Here is a 15,444-nt window from a genome sequence, read left to right as displayed (position 1 = left end):
TAAACCAATGATAAAATGAGAGAATAAATAAGAAAAAACAAACTATACATGAACAGACCTACATTTCCGGAACAAAGCCATAGATCCCTTTCATTTCTGAGTCCACCATATTGTGTGTCATCTCATCGTATTCTGTTTTTACTCTTGAAAGGGTGTCCTTCATGCCCTGCTCTTAAAGGGGTACCCATTTCTTAATAGTTCAGCCAGATTTCCTCTGCCGAATCACGCAAAAAAGTAGAATAAAGATAAACAGAACCAAAGCACATGTGGCACAAGAGGATTGGCATATGAGCCCAATCCTGCAAATACATTTTATGTGAGTAACTTTACATGTAGACAGATAGCCATGTGAGCAAAGTTACTCATGTGCAATGTTATTCATTGGAGAATCAGGTCCTTAATGAATAGTGTGGTGTCAGCAGGGCTGGCCTTACCATGAGGCAAACTGAGGCGGCCTGAGGTGCCAGACTGTGGGGGGGGGGCATCAGTAGGACCCAGAGTGTAGAAAATTGTGTCTGTTGCTGGTGCATAGGTATTCTTTCTGCTCTAGATGCACAGAGATGGTGGAGTGCTGTGCTGTAGGAAGAAGGGCACAAGAGACATAACAGGCAGGCAGGAGAAAAGGTGAGAGGGAATAACAGAAAGCAGCAGGAGCTGCAGGGAGAGAGAGGAGGAGGAGCCTCTTATGTACCTTTCTAGCACCTCCAGGAGTCTGGACTGATTAACACCAGCTTCTCAGGGAGCTTCCTGTTTCCTGCTGCTTCCCTGAACCCACTTGAGGAGAACAGGCAGTCATCTGAAGTAGTAGGAGCCAGTTAGGCCCTTAAGATGCTGATATCTTCCCTCACTCAGGCCCTGCTACCAGCCTGCTTATTTGTCCCCTTCAACTGAGTGTTGAGAGCCACTGTAGCTGGCACAGAACAGCAGTCATGAGTGAAAGAAGAAAATGCCCGTCTGGGGGGCAGCATTCAGAAAAAGAAAGCAAGCAAAGGAAGCTTTTCTATCTAAGCAGGAAGGAGCTCTCCTGAGATATATAGACACAAATGTTCACGGTGAGCCTTCCAGTCCCTGTGAGGATGTGAGTGGTGAGGAGATGCCTGATCTTCCACTTAGTCAGAGTGCAGGTGACCTGGTAGCTACTGCAGCATCCATATCTTCATCTCAAATGGATGTAACCATGCACATTCCTGAAGAAAAGTGTAGATCAGAGAAGAGTGTGGTGGAGGCGCAAGAAACAGCTGCTGCTGAGTTTAGTTCTTTAAGTCTAGATGATCCAGGACTGTGGACCCACTTGAGCAGTAGCCTGAGGGACTTCCTTGTACTGCATGGGCCACAGCAAGTGAAAAACTTCATGGTCCCCAAAGACAATGAAAACAGAAGCTTCCATCCAACACATTACCGGCGTGAAATCCCCAATGGTGACAAAGTGGAGAGGCCATGGCTTATGTACTTAAAATCCCAGAATGCTGCATACTGTTTTTGTTGCAAACTCTTCCAATCTAATGTTCCAGCCATACTGGGTTCTACAGGAACAAAGGACTGGAAAAATCTGGCTAGAAATCTGGCATGCCATGAGAAAGGAGAAAATCACCAGAGAGCATTCCATAGGTGGAAAGAGCTTGAGATGAGACTAAGGTTAAAGGCCACCATAGCTGATCAGTATCAAGAGAAGATTGCACTGACAAAATGTTCTGAAAAGGCTCATTGCCATTGTGAGAATACTTGCTACCCAAAACCTAGCACTGCGTGGCACTTCAGATGAGCTGTATGTGCCAAACAATGGAAACTTCCTTAAAATTGTGGTGCTGATGGCTGAGTTTGATGCTGTACTCCACGAGCATCTAAGAAGAGTCACCACCCAAGAAATGTACACACACCACTACCTTGGAAAAACAATTCAATATGAGATCATACAGTTACTGGCAACAAAAGTCAAACAGAAGATTGTGGCGGATCTGAAGTCAGCAAGATATTACTCTGTTATTCTCGACTGCACACCTGACATCAGCCATACGGAATAAATGACTTTAATGGTGCGTTTTGTAACAACAACAGAATCTAGTGAAAATGTTCCTGCAATGGTGACTGTCAGAGAGCATTTTCTAGAATGTATTGACACTGATGATACTACAAGAGCTAGTATGACAAATGTGCTTCTTAAAAAGCTGGAAGATACAGGAATTGTGATAGCCGACATGAGAGGTCCGGGCTACGATAATGGTGCCAACATGAAAGGAAAGAACAGAGGAGTGCAGATATGGATCTGAGAGTTAAACCCTCGAGCTTTTTTTGTCCCAGGCAGTTCTCATTCATTGAACTTGGTGGTCAGTGATGCAGCATCAGCTTCTAGTGAGGCTGCTGAAATTTTTAATGTAATTCAAAGCATCTATGTATTTTTCTCTGCATCAACTCATCGATGGCAAATTTTGAAGCAATATCTTGGAACATCCTCTCTGACACTGAAACCACTGTGTGCCACACAATGGGAAAGTTGAGGGGAGGTGATAAAGCCTATCAAACACCAAATTGGGAAGATAGATGATGCCATAGTTGCCATTATGGAGGATAATACTATGACAGGAACTGTTCATGGGAGAACAGTGGCAGAGGGAAATGGAATCACCAGAAACATACATAACTTCAAATTTCTGTGTGGCTTAGTGTTGTGGCATGTCATACTGTTTGAAATAAATGTTGTAAGCAAAAGACTCCAAGGTGTTGACCTTGATATATCTGGAGCAATGGAACAACTGGACAAAGCAAAGTCAGACCTACAGTCTTACCGGTCAGATGAGGGATTTCAAAACGTTCTGAAGAGTGCACAGAAGTTGGCAGAGGAACTTCACACTGAAGCTATTTTCCCACCCATTCAAGAATACAAGAGTCACTGAAGAAGAAGACAATTTGATTACGAAGCACGGGATAATCCCATAAGAGACCCCAAACAACAATTCAAAGTTGAATTCTTTAACCAGGTGCTAGATTGTGCAATACAGTCAGTTGAAGAACGTTTCATGCAGCTCAAGGAACACAGCAGTATATTTGGGATGTTGTATGATATTCCAAAACTCCTCACTATACCTGAAGAAGACCTACACCAGCAATGCAGGACACTAGAAACAGTGTTGACACATGATGACATGCGCGATATTGATGCGAGTGATTTAGGTGATGAACTGAAAGCCCTTTCAAGATACATTTCAGCAGGATCAACTCCAAAGGCTGTTCTGGAATATATGTGCACAAATAAGATGACCACCCTCTTTCCAAATGCTTTTGTTGCTCTGTGCATACTTCTAACACTTCCTGTAACAGTTGCCAGTGGAGAATGCAGCTTCTCCAAGCTGAAGTTAATAAAAACACATCTACGCTGCACAATGACACAGGAGAGGCTGGTCAGCCTTGCAGCCATCTCAATAGAGCATTAGCTGGCCCAGACTGTGGACCTTCAGCAGGAAGCAGTTGAAATCTTTGCTACCAAGAAGGCACGGAAAGCACCACTTTGATTATTCAAACAGATAAAAATGCCAGTGTTTGCTATGCAGACAAGAAAAGTCACATTTGCAGTTCAGGCATTTGAAAGTTAAGTGTTACTTAAAATTTTTGAACAAGGCATTTTAAGTTGTTAGTTCTCCTTTATTGGGGTAGGTAGCAGAACAGTACCATGAGAGGAGTAGAACAGGAAGAAGGCAGAATTGAGACCTTTCAAAGTTTTGGCCCAAGCGAGGGGGCATCGGGGTGTCATTTGAGCTCCCCGCTTCAGGTGCCAAAATGTTGTGGGCTAGCCCTGTATGTCAGTTAGGAAAAAATTCAGCCTTCTCCAGATATCACTAAAAATATCGAGTTATATTAAGTTGACTGTGAAGAAATTACAGGAAACTGGAAGAGCAGTGCATGAAATATGGGAATCTCTTTACAAGGTAGGAAGGATAATGTTGACTCTTCCAAAGATCCAGATGAGAACATGCATTGCCACAGATAAAGCATGTGGGATAAATAACACTTTCCAGCTGATTACTCAGAGTAAAATGTATAGTTCTCTCTCTTTTTTTAAAAATCCATCAGTTTGTTTTCATCACCTTCTTATGGCTGTGTTTAACAAGAGATAGCATCTTTACTCAGAGAAAACTCCCATTGATATCAATGGGAGTACTGACACAGTAAGGACTTTGTGGCTGGATCTATGTAATAGTGCTGACAACTGAATACCACTGAATGTCACTAGAAAGTAGAGCTTGCTTGAACATTTACCATTGAAACTTTTAGCTTCTTTTCCCCAAAAAATATTTTGTAGGAAAATTCTCATTTCATTAAAATTTGCCAGTATTTTTTATGCAAAATAAACATTTTTGGTTTTCAAAATTTGAAATATTTGTGTTTTTCAAAACCCCCCAAAATTATCAGAATGGATTTTTTTTTTACCCAACAGAAATGTGTGAATGAATTTTTCTTTTGAAATAGTTCATGGAGAATACTTACCATTTTCTGACCAGCTCTACTAGAGAGCTGAAATGGACATATCAGAGAAAAAATTATAGCAAAGTAAGACCAGGACAGATATGTGAGCAATTCATATATGTTACCCCAATCTGAAATGCTGAAGTTTACCCTTTATGTTTTGACAGTTTTTAATCTAATGCTCATAAATATTATTACATTTTAAATAGCCTTTTTAAAATTAATTTTCAGTACTTGGACAACAATCTGCAAGAAATGTGACGATAACCCCCTTGCTCAGCCCAGAGGCCATGTGGTAAGGAAAATTTAGCTGATAATTTTAAACTATTGAGAAGAATCACTATTCTGTTGCTTCCTATCCCAAACACATGGCAACAGAAAATACCATGACATGAGTGGCCAGAGAGGAGTTCAGCCACCTAAATCAGAAGATATCTATGACCTCCACACAGCACTCAGGGCTACCTCATCTCTTATGGTAGCACAACTCCCTCTTGCCATCCACTGCCCCACAATCTGCAGAACCCTGGCACCATGATGCATTGACTAGGTGGCTTCTATGGCAATAGGGGGGAGGGGATAATTCCATGGAGTTGGCATTCCTTTTGCTCCCCAGTGTGCCTTCCTTCCTGCATGGCTCTGAGGAGGACAACGGGGCTCCTTATGTTCTTGTGAGAGCATTTTGTAATTTACAGTGCATTTTTTTGCAGGCGGTGAAGACACTGGGGTAAAAATAGAGGCTATTTTGTCTGGATCAATAGAGGAGGAAGGCTTGAACATAGAAAGCAATGCACTTTGCAGCGCCGGGAGGCAAAAGAAGCACTTTAGATCAGTGGTCCCCAACGTGGTGCCTGTGTGTGCAATGGCGCCCGCTAGTGCATCTATGCGTGCCTGCGTACTGGCCAGCGGACAAGCATCTGCCGAAACACTGCCGAAAAGCGGCATCATCATGAGGAGCTGCTGCTGAAATGCTGCTGATTTTTGGTGGCATTTTGGCAGCAATGCTTCTTGACGTTGCTGCTTCTTGGCAGCATTTCGGCGGATGCTTGTCCACCGGCCATGGTCCTTGGTGGCTCGTCACCCGGTGCCCACCACTTGGAAAAGTTGGGGACCACTGCTTTAGATGATCATTTCTAGCTCATTCCTTGAACTCCTTCCTCAAGGAAGTCCTGCAGTGTTATGGTACCATTGCCAATGCCCAGATAGTCCAATGAGCTGTATTACTGAGACTACCTTTCTCACTTCAGTCTTTCTCACTCCCTGAACCCCTTTCTACAGGTAGTGGCTCTAAGAAGATAACCAAGAACAGAGGCCTGACATTTCCTTTCCTACTTGTGAATCTGTTAGGATCCTCCTATGTATAGAGACAACTAGACATTTCTGTTTGTTAGTCCCCCCTCACTCCTTCCCCCAAATGAGGGAGTGCCTACCTTTCCTTCAGTTACATACTAGTTTTGTTTCTTACCTGTTTCCCTCAGATGCAGAGGCAGCATTTTTACCATCTGTGCCAGTGCATAGATGTGGCCTTTTCTTTTAAATGGCAGATTTTATTCATCACATCTTGAGATGAAACTGTCGCCATGTGGTTAACATGGGACTTTGTGTGGAAGGCATTCAGAAACCTAGGATAGTTCAAAATGGAACCACCTTTTGGTAACCTACAATAAGAAAGCATGTCGTACTAGCGCTTTGGTATCCGCACAGGATACTGATTAGTTTGAGTTGAATTTATGGTGGTGCATGTGACCAATAAAGTCTCTATGGCCTGTGGATCTGTTTTACCTATGAATCACTGTGAGATTTGGGTCTGGTCTACCTAAATAATCATGGCTGTGTTTAAACCTTGTCAGTTACAATCCTTGAGCTGGTACCCTCTTGGTGTAACAGAGCAGTCTGCTTCCAGGGCGTGCCTCGCAGAGGTCTTTGTCTCTAGATTCATTTATCCGCTTTGTCTTACAAAGCCTGGATTTACTGAACTGCCAGGCAAACTGCATGGCTCATTCCCCCCCATGCCCCACCCCACCTTTTATTTTTTTGCAGGCTTTTCCAGGGTGGGGAGGATTGAGGATTTGAGAATAGTGGATTGAAGGGCATTAGTTTAAAATCTTAGTTGGTGTTCTCAAATATCGTTGGCCATATGTTATGATTATGGAGCAGCTTTAGGCAGAGGTGATTTGTTATGTAGGTTATTTCATGGCTCTAATTTTTAATTTTGTACAGTGCCTTAGGTTAAGCTAGACAGATTCATTTAAAAATTGAAGTAATAATAAGAATAATAAATAATGACAGTTGTTGGGGGAATATATTCTGAATGAAAGGACTGGTATGGTAGCTCAGAAGGGTAAAATAATTCTTTAGATTAAATGTGCTAGACTATTCCTTGGGTATTCTATACACTTTAGTGAAGTATATTTGGGTTTGAATGCCCCTTCAAGGACTATTATACAGTAAAAGAAAGAACTCAAATCACTTAAGGGCTTGATAGAATTTTTCCTGTTGGTTATTTGGATGTGGCAGTAATGACAATGTTTTTTTTTTTTTCTCCTTTGGCAAATCATTGTGCTGCCATGAAATGCCTCTGTACTTAAACTTTATTGCACATGTAAATGAGTTGCGTTATTTTGTTGGACAGTCATTCCCCAAAGCATTATAAACGAAATAATTAATTACTGTTTCCAATGTGCATGATCCATTGGAAAACGTTAAACAACACTCACGGTTCCATTTTATTGTTATTGCTTCTCCTTCAATCCCTGGAGCAGATCAGACAGAAATGCCTGGGCAGTCTCATACTAACACACTCTACTTCTGACATGGAGAGCTATGTGTTGCAGATGTTCACAGGGCCATATGGTGCATGCTTATTATTTTCTGCACATTTTCTGACAAATATTATAAAAATGTTGTTTTGGAGTGGGAGGAAAGCCAATCAGAAGTATTAATCACGGTGACTGTAGTTTGATGAGTGACTGTAAAAATGGCATCCTGGGGTTCCATGTTTATTTTCATTCAATTATTTTGATATCAAATGTACTCAGTTTACAAGTAAAAACAGATTCTTGTTTTCCAAAAAGTCAGTCCTGGAAACTCTACGTGGGATCTGAAAATAAATCTGGGCTCTTCCCTTGTCATGCATCTTCCCCAGTAATGCTGTGTGCTGGACAATCATAATAAATAAATAAATTGCTCAGTAGATCCAAAATACCTCCCCACACAACAAAAACTATTACCCTACTGTTCACCCCCAAATCAGAGCTTCCTCATGCAGACCAGCAAAAGACTGGGAAAACAAATGAACCATTTAGCATGTCCTAAAAGCCATCCAATATGGATTCCTGAGGACAAAGGGAGAAGCAAGCTGGGAAAAACTTTCCATCAAAGAAAAAGATGGAACCTCTCAAGAAACTCCATGATCTGATCCTGTTTCAGGTACATGCTTTTATTGACAACTCCTTTTCAATTGCACTGAAGACAGGCAATAGATTTTTAAAAAAATCGTAACCCTCTGGTCTTCAGTCATTAATAAAGGAGGTCATTAACCAAAACTTGAGCTCTGCCTCTGTATTATGTTAAGATATGGGGTGTTTTTGGAATTGGCTTGGTACAACTTTCTCTGTAGTCTTTCTTGAAAAGGAAAATGTAAGATGAGATTTTTTTTTTGTTAAGGGTTTCAGTGTCAAGAGATGGCTTCAAAGCAAAGATCTACTATCCGCTAGCTTCCTGCAGGGAGGTGTCATCAACCAACTCAGTGATGGCCACAGCACTACATGGGTCTCTTCTTGAAGACAACTTAAAAGTCAAACGTCAACTAATGTAGAATGAACCTGTCTGCTCATTGGAGTTTCTCATGTGGAACATATTGTGTATGTGTTGCAGGCTACATTAGCTTCCAGTTTATTGGGTACAATTAATTATAGATTTTTGTTCTGTAACATTCTAAATGATTATGGAAGAGATTATTTTAGGTTGTCTGGTTATCTAAGAGAGTGCCTTTCTCCTCATGTGCCTCAGATAAGATAAGGAGCTCATTTTGACAGTCCCTAGTATTGTATGTCAAAGGGTTGGATTCAGCATATTCTGTGGAAATTTATTTTCTCTAGAACTCGCCACATTAGTCCTACAGAGTGTGGGTTCCTTGACCTTCAGCTCATGCTGCAAGGTTATTTTTTTCCCTAAGTCTTTTGCCTTTTCCCTAAGGCTTTTAAAGGGTTAATGGAAGAGTTGGATTTCTTTGCTGAGGCAATTAGTTGAATTCTCTTTAGGTTAGTTTGTTTTGATATTTGTTTTAATTTGTGGCTTTGTCAATCATATACCTGTGCCTAGAGAATTTTGGTAGGAACATTCTACACACTGAAAAATAAAATATTATTACAACATGACAGCTGATGTTTATTTACTGTGGAATTGCTGAGGTTTGGATTGCTGTCTTTACTGAAGTGGTGAAAGCTCTTATCTGTGTCTGGCACTGTTTTACAAACATTTCATTAGGAGTTGCTCATAAGCCCATTTGCTGTTTCTTTTGGTATTAAAAAAATCAAGAATCAGGTTATAGAGATTTCATTATTCTGTGTACAGTTTGTGATTGGTGATCAGGAGAGATTTCAATGCTCTGTCCTTGAAGAAGCTCCTGAGCTTTCTCATCAGCCCATTAAAAAAAGTCAATAACTTATTAGAAAAGACAGAAAATTCTCCTGATGTGTGATGATGTTGCATGTTTGAGCTGCACCGAATTGAAAACCAGAGTTAGTCTAAAGTGGAAAGGCTTCCAGCAACTCCTACCACTGCACCAGTGTAAGTATGACACTTTTGGTATGGTGCTTATGTGTTTTACAAGCACTACTTTAACTGACATTTTACTAAAAGAAATGAGATCAAAACTGTATCAGGCCTCATCAATGTAGGACTTTTCTTACGGATGTATGAATAAAAAATATTGGGCCATATTCTGGTCCCTAACACTGATATTAGTCAGGATAATTCCATTGACTTTCACAGATGTTCTCTGGTGTGAATGAGAGCAGAATTTGGCTCTATATCCAAAAAGTATCAATGAAAAGGACTTAGAGCCTGACTCACTACTACATTACACCAATTTTACACTGTTCTTACTATAGTGAAGTTAAATGGACTTACATTGATGGAATGAGTAGAGAATCTGGCCCTTGGAATTTCGCTGCTGTGATGGATATAGAAGGTTCAAGAAAAGCTACAGTGTCCCAAGAGAGGTATCTACCTGAAGCTAATGACATATAAAAAGTGTTACATCAGTTATTAGACTTCTGTATATTTGTAGGGATCAGGATTACAGAGTATGGTATTTGCTGCAGATGTACCAAGCATCTTGAGGATTATAAAACTATGGTTTGGGTTTGCTAAAATACAGATATATTGGCCAGATTCATCCCTAATGAAATTCAGCTGAAGTCAATAGAGTTGCACCAAAGATGAATTTTGCTCTGTGAGCCATATTAACTACTGATATAAGCAGGTGCGGAACCATTCACTTTAACTGAGTGATGCCCACTTACACCAGCATCTTGTTTGTTTCTAAATCTTATTTCTACAATAGAAAAATCAACAATCATTTACACTAGCAGATAATGCACAACTAGAGGACATACCTACCCCTATGTGACCCCAAAAGGTACGTCTACAGTCAAGGTGGAGGTGTAATCTCCAGATCAGGTAGACAAACCTGTGCTAGCTTTGATGGAGAGAGTTTGCTAAAAATAGCAGTGTAGCAGCAGCAGCTCGGGCAGCATGACTGGCTAGCCACCCGAGTCAGTACCTATGGTCGCAAGCCGGATTGTGTTCGAAGTGGTTATCCCATCCTGCCGCTGAGCTGCTGGGGCTACATTTCTATTTTTACTGTTCTAGCTTGATCAAAGCTGGCACCTGTACATCTAACTAAACTGGAAATTTGCTGCAGTGCAAGTGGTGATCAAATAGGTGATGGTAAGTAGAATTTATACTAATACTATCCTGATAAAGCAGCAGTCTTTGCCATTCTTTGGCTATATTGGTTCATTAAGCAATTGCCCAAGGATGTGGTTGTCAGGATTAAGGGCTGAATCCTTCAATCAAAGGGATGATTCTTGTGAGGAAGAATCAGCCCAGCAGGATGCTAAGTATATCCTGGTCAAGCGGAATATACAGTACTTGCTATACTTCTTATTGCTCTTCATAATCTTTCCTCTTTGTGTTTTTATTCTTCCATTTAGTGTCTGTGAACTTGGCAGGGAAATGGCATTGACTCAAGTAAAGTGCACTGTTGGCGGAAGTTGTGTAAGCTTCCCTGACACAAATTTGTCATTACTCTAGGTGCCTTGCTGACTGCCTCCAGCTTGGTTAGTGGAAGGGAGGTTGCAGGAACTCTTCAAGTGGACTTTCCATTTCAAGGACTTTCTACCAGCATCATTGCTGACTTCCACTGGTGCAGAGCCCAGTGAAGTTTTAGCCATAGATCTTTTAAATAGTGAAGATTCCAGTGGACACTTGAATTGTCTGTACCCATCTCTGTTGGTTTCTATTGGAGGATCAAAGGCTCCAGGAACAAACAAACTAATAGCTCTGATCCAAACTCTAACTGGAGCTGGAAGTTTTCAACTGGAATTTCCATATGGGTTGCCTGCCATAATTACAATTAGTTCTTAAGTATTCATCTTATGAGAAAAAAGTAAAATATTTGTTTATTTAATTCTTTAATCTTACTGACTTGCTTTGTAATTGAATTTTCCTTTAAGGCTACTGTTGAAAGGAGTTGCCACGTTTACAAGAAGATCATTGTTGTTATGAGCTAGATGAAACCTTGTTATAGGTTAAGTTAAAGCCCCATTGAGATGAATAGGTGTGAACTCACCCTTCAATTAACATAACTGTAAACATAAGGCCCAGGTAAGATAAAAGGTATGTTAACCACCCTTCCCCCGCCCCCTGCCCCCCCCCCCAGCTTGTGGGTTGAGTATTATGTATATGTGAGAGAACATACTGATATCAAGTTCTCAGACAAAAGCAGAGAGGCAGAGTTAAAAAAAGTAAGAAAAGCCAAGCAAGAACCAGCACAGTGTGACCCTAGAAAAAGCTGGAGAGAGAGCTTTTGGTTCTGGTGTTGGTTAAAGAGGCTCAGGGGCTGTAAGCTAAGAAACTTGTATTCTTGGTTCCTTCTATGTTCAGAGACAAAAGACTTTGCACATTCCTTGTGAATACTTGACTATCACTAATTTCTACTCCCAGTTGGAGCATCTCCTAGGCTCAAACTTTGACTTGCCACTTGGGTCAAAACAGGGCACGTTATAATCTATTAAGAGCTCTGATGGACTATAAGAATAATGTTGATGGGAAAGCAGAGACCAAAAGTTTAATCTATTTCTTTGTAATAAATCCTTTACATTCTCTACTGTGGGATGTCTTGATTAACCTGCCGCAGTTTGGTGATTTGTTGTCGAGCACAGACCGCAGAAAATCAGCTTGGGATACCTTTAGTAATGGAGAAGCAGAAGCTACTAACATGGCAGAGCTGGTTAATAGACTCAGTTTTCTCTGTCAGCCCCTCATGATATCTGAAGATTCAGATAGCATAGCAATTATGTACTGACACCCTTGAAATATATTGCCAGATCTTTTGTTTTATTGGAAATATTGAGCATCAGTTTCTCAAGGAATTTAGTGCTCTTTTAATGTCTTCATTTATTCACTATAAATCAGGATGCTGTATTTCAATTCTGTCGTTTGATTTCTCTAATGGAATAATCCATTCAGGAATTTAAAAAATGTTAGAAAGAGAATCACGTGCAGCAGGAAAGGGCAGGGGGCACAGAGCAAAGAAAGCAATGAATTAGTTCAACGTTGCATGATAACCCATCAAGAAACAGAAGGTTTGACCATAAGGATTGCTGTGTGACTCAGTTCAAAGTCTTCCAGATTGCACCACCCATAAACTACAATAACTGATTATAATTCTGACCTTGTAAGGGGAAAGGCTTACATTTATACTGTTTCATATCCCATTGCGAATTGTCCCCCCCCCCCACACACAACTACAGAAATATCAAGAGTGCATAATATAAAGGCCTGAGCTGCGGTTTGTGTCTTGGTTTGCTTGCGGTCCAATATTTTGGCAGATCTGAGTGAGTGCCTAAAGAAGACAAGGGAAATGGATTAGCTAACCCGCCAAATCCAGTAAATGAACAAGTCAATGTGGAGTAACATACTATTGGAATTCATACCACTTTAGTGTGCGGTGACATACCACAATGGCAATTTACTCATTGTCTCACGTTAGGAAGGCTATAATGAGGAGAGAAAATGGCACAAGTTCAACCAGACATGTTCAATACAGCTGCTGGATTCTTCACGTTAATGCTGACTCACAGTATGTTCAGCCCTTCCCATAACTTGAGACACAACAAGAACTAAGGCAGTGAGAAGGAGGACAGGCACAAAGAGGATCCATTCTCATTAATCGCCTGATTATATTTATTTATTTATTAATTACTTCTGGTGGTGCCTAGAGATAATAGTCAGAGATGAGGGCCTCACTGTGCTAGAATCTGCATAAATAAGTAACACAAAGAGAGATTGCCCAGAGATCGCACAGTCTGGGAATATGAACAGATGCAAAAGACAAATGGGGTTGCGGTTGGGTGAGGGAGATACAACAGTCAAGATGGCTGCATGTGTTAATTAGCCTCAGTGATCAGTTACAGCCAGGCCAAAATACAGCTATTTATAGGCATCACTGCATGGAGGAGTTTTTAAAAAGGGGATTAGAAGTGTATAAGATGATGGCTTTATGAATTTTGATGGGAGAATTCTATCCTAATACCCTGGTCTCTTCAGCCCTTGTTAATTATTCAGTTAATGCTTTATAGTTGCAATATTTAACACAGGTACATCTTTCCTTTTTATACAAATTCTAGCTTTCCTCTTTTGTTAACACTTTATTTACTTGGGGTTACAAACCAGGGGGACCATGCACTTTCTTCCCAGCATCTAATTTAATCCCAGCTGTATAGTCTAACGAGAAGGAAAAATAGCAGTTTAGAGACATACAGCAAGAAAGAGTTAAAAATCCCCCAAATTATCTTTAGTTTCCCTGTAACCACATGCCTAAACTGTGGCTCACTCTTGATGTCTAACAACTGACTGAAGCTCTTGATGCTTGACTTCTGATATGCAGTCCTGCCACTCGTTGGCTTCTGAATTCCTGACATCTGATGCCCCATACCTGCTTACCTGATGTTTGACACGTGGTGCTTTGGTGGTGCATGTTGTCTGATAGTGAAAAGTTAACGTGAAGAAGTCTGACTCCTCTTTTAATAATAAAATATAACTGTCCAAAGTTATAACTGATGCTTACGGGGAGCATGGATTCCTGGTCATGTGCATGAATAACACACAAGAGTTCACCATTGCATTTTTCTCCCCTGCCAAAAGCTGCTGTAAAACTGATATCACTCTTTCTGTATGTTCAGCATAGTCTCCCAACTCCTTCATGCCTAGCCTGTCCAGCAGGACTGGTTTTGGGGTGGATATGGCGCACTCATGGTGGCAGTACTAAGACTGGTCTGACCAGAGAGGCTCAGGGAAAAGCTGAGCCTGTGAGAATATGGGGTGGGGGACTTTATGGCTGACTTTCCTTCTGCCCCTCATCGAACAGCCCTGACCACCCTACCTGGATCTCTGGAAGAGTGGCAGCAGCAGTTCCATTGCCAAGCCCTGGTCAGCTAGCTGCTCAGCATGGGAGAAGACAGCTCATTCTCTGCCCGCACCTCTGAGCTGCAGCACCTGGGGAGGAAGTTCACTGCTCAGCCACTGCTGCTCTTTTACACCCCTGAGCATGATGGCTGGAATTCCCATGTTCTCCGACTCTCAACCCCATCATTAACGGAGGAGGCTGAAGGGTACAGGTGGTGCCAGGCTGTTCAGGGACATGGAGCTCTCTGGCTATACAGATAGTGAGTGGGACAAAGGACAGGCAGGTGGGGAGACTTCATTTTTATAGTGTGAAGCCCCACCCCACAGTTTAGCAGCAGTGCTGTGAAACCTGGCCTTGCCCCCAGAGCCCTGACTGACAGGGGGATGAGCAAACAGGAAAAGCCGACCTCCCCACCCTCACAGAGCTCTGATTGGCTACATAGCTGGCAGGAAGTCCATTCCCTATTGCTGCTCTCCTGCAACTGGAGAAGGAGGCTGGGCAGCTTCTGCTGCCGCAGGGGCACAACCAGCTGAGCACCTGAGCTGCAGGCTGGGGCAAAGGCACAGGGAGCAGCCTGAAAATGTGGACTCTGTACGTCTTCCCTGTGCTGCTTGCAAGCATCAGTCCGAGCCCAAAGGGCAGGAGGCCCCAGATCAGTGACTGAGGGGCTGATTCTGGGAACCACTGGTACTGTGTGTTGGCTGAGAAAGCTGGTTGTTTATTACTGACAGCAGTGCTGGAGTGATTGCTGGGTGAATCCTTGCCTCCCCCAGGGCCGCAGGAGGGGTCTGTACCCCAAGGCAAGGGGGTGGCTGTTTACAACTGACAGCTAGCAAGAGGAACCTCCAGCAGACAGATGACATGGTGATGTGGTATTGGCATGACGTTGGGAAGGCCACATGAGTGAGTAATGCAAGTCCTCCCAGATGAGTCTGGATCAAACATTTGTGGCATCACAGTTTCTATATATGCCACACCTGAAAGGTTTAAGCACTTGGTACTTTTTTCTTATCCCTTCACCTGTAAAGCCAGGCTTCTTTGTGCCATAACTTCATCTGTACAGACCACTGAGAGACAGCAGTTATAGCAAATACATTTTAGAAACCAAACTTCTCCATATACAATAACGTTGGCATTTGAAGGCCTGGTATCTGTCTTTGGGTTCTTGGCTCTTTTCAGGAATGTGTTCTCCAGAGGTCACTCTTCCTCCCCTCACTGAATATGGTGAGAGTAGTTGGAAGAAAGAGTGAGGGGTTCGGACCTGCTGCCAACAAGCTAGTCTAATCTCA

At 41.9% G+C, this 15,444-nt stretch overlaps 1 long non-coding RNA gene across 1 annotated transcript in view; it reads left to right on the top strand.

Moving 5' to 3' along the window:
* LOC120372710 overlaps positions 1 to 8,785 on the top strand; it is a 68,538-nt gene extending 59,753 nt beyond the window's left edge. Inside the window, exons 2-3 of the long non-coding RNA XR_005585131.1 lie at positions 4,690 to 4,753; positions 8,125 to 8,785. This is a non-coding gene — a long non-coding RNA (uncharacterized LOC120372710). The remainder of the gene's footprint in view (positions 1 to 4,689; positions 4,754 to 8,124) is intronic.
* The last annotated feature ends 6,659 nt before the right edge of the window (positions 8,786 to 15,444 follow it).

Source organism: Mauremys reevesii, linkage group 9 (genome assembly GCF_016161935.1).
Source record: "Mauremys reevesii isolate NIE-2019 linkage group 9, ASM1616193v1, whole genome shotgun sequence".
NCBI classification, from domain to species: domain Eukaryota; kingdom Metazoa; phylum Chordata; order Testudines; family Geoemydidae; genus Mauremys; species Mauremys reevesii.
This window is presented reverse-complemented; position numbering and strand designations above follow the sequence as displayed.